Here is a 2,248-nt window from a genome sequence, read left to right as displayed (position 1 = left end):
TTGCCGTCAAGTCGGCCCCGACTCATAGCGACCCCTCCTTGGGTTTCCGAGGCAGTATCACTACAGAAGTAGGATTGCCCAACCTTCCTTCTGAGGATATTAGGGAACAATGATTTGACAACAAATCTCATATCAAAGACCGTGGAGGATCCTGCATAGAGTGGGAGGAAAAATGTGGAACAAAATAAAAAACATAAAAATGACCAGAATTACTGGCTGGATAGAGACTAGTGGAACCCCTGAGACTATGGCCCTGGGTTATCTTTTGGGCCTAGAAATAGATATCCTTCCATGGATTGACTCTCACCCCAACAGTAGAAAGACCTACATGCAGAACGCCTACCCCAGGGAGATACAACTACCTAATCTAGGGAGATACGCCTACCTAATCTAGGGAGATGCTCCCCTTAGATCAACCAGCCATGAGACATCAGAGGGGCAGCATTCAAACAGAGGGAAAGCTGGACAGACAGGAATGCATAGATAAAAAGGACACAGGGAGTAGTCACTGGGAAGAGAGGTGAGGAGAGTTTTTATGGTTGGGAATGGTAATCATGGCCATGAAATCAAATGTGCATGAACTGTTGAATGTAAAACAAATCTGCTTTGCAAATTTGCACCCAAAGTACAATTAAAAAAAAAAAAATTAAAAAACAAACAAACATGGAGTCTAGAAGAAAGCAACACACATTTTTAAAATGTTGAAAAAGAACATTAAGTTAGAACCCTTTTTCTACCAAAACTCTGTGGAAAATCAAGATATTCTTACTTAAAAAACAAAAAAACTAAGAGATTCTGTTGCCAATAGACATACCCTAAATGAATTGCTAAAGAAGTTATCTAAACAGAAAATAAATAATAGAAAAAAATTAATATATTGGAAGGAACAAAGAACATAGTACGAAGATATGTAGATAAATATGATAGAATTGTCTTCTCCTGAGTTCCTAAATGATTTTTATGGTTGTAGTAAAAATTATTACACTATCTAATGTGATTCTCAATGTATTTAGAGGGTAGTGTTTAATTCAATTTATTGTAAATGGGAGAAGCTAGAGTGGTTTAAAAGGAGGTAAGCTTTCTACAATTCCCTTGAAGTGGTAAAGTTTCAACACACGTAGACCATGGTAAGTGTAAGTATATATTAGCAATGATAACTAAACCAAATAAAAATAGCATGCAAAAAAAGTTACAGACCAATAAATAAAATATTAGTGAAGATACATCTACATCTAATCACACTTTGGAAAAACAGCACACCTAAGTAGTATTTATTTCAGAACTGCAAGGTTAATTCACATGCAATAAGATGGAAGAATAGGCAGAAAGACTGCACAGACCTTCTACAACGAAGAAAAGGAGAACCAATTAACACAGATACAGAAGATAATCCTGAACCCCCGAGCTTTGAAGGGAAGCATATAGAAGTGGATTGACTAAATTCCAACTAGCAGAAGAATTTGCATGAAAACACCAAAAAAGGAGACATATGGAGCTGCGGCCTGGCAGCAACCCTGGTGGCACAGACAGCTTGGATATTGCCGTGTGGTGGTGGTGGTGTTATGGGACATCGAGTCATCTCTGACTCACAGCGACCCTATGCACAGCAGAAGGAAACACCACCCAGTCCTAAGCCAGCTCCATGATTCCTGTTACACTTGAGGCCATCGCCGCCACCATGTCAATCCACCTCGTTGAGGGTCTTCCTGCCACCGTCTTGCAAAACCTCACAGGTCACAAAATGAAGCGACACGAAAGGATTAATGGTTTTCTTTTTTTATTTAAGAGGAATGGGGGCCAGACAAATGTCCTGCATATTCTGTGAGAGGAACCCCTGATGCCTACTTTATTTATATGTTTGTACATGATTACATCATTAGTCTTGGGATCCATATAATCAGCTTATTCTCTACAGAACTAAAGTTTTACTCCTCTACATGCTCAAGGACAACAGGTGGTCATTAAAACAATCACAGAAATCTCCTCAGAAATAAAGAGTGTAAAACGATAAATGTTTAGTAGGACACAATGACCCAAAGTATGAAACATCCCAATAAGATAAAAAACATGGAGTACTGGAATAACGGACACTACATGGTTTAAAATCAAGAAGGGAGTGCGTCAGGGTTGTATCCTTTCTCCACACTTATACAATCTATATGCTGAGCAAATAATCCGAGAAGCTGGACTATATGAAGAAAAACGTGGTATCAGGATTGGAGGAAGAATCATTAACAACCTGAGATAT

The sequence above is a fragment of the Orycteropus afer genome, unplaced genomic scaffold, assembly GCF_000298275.1.
Source record: "Orycteropus afer afer isolate SDZICR_OR568_19922 unplaced genomic scaffold, OryAfe1.0 scaffold00141, whole genome shotgun sequence".
Classification (NCBI taxonomy): Eukaryota; Metazoa; Chordata; class Mammalia; order Tubulidentata; family Orycteropodidae; genus Orycteropus; species Orycteropus afer.
Note: the sequence above shows the minus strand (reverse complement) of the source record.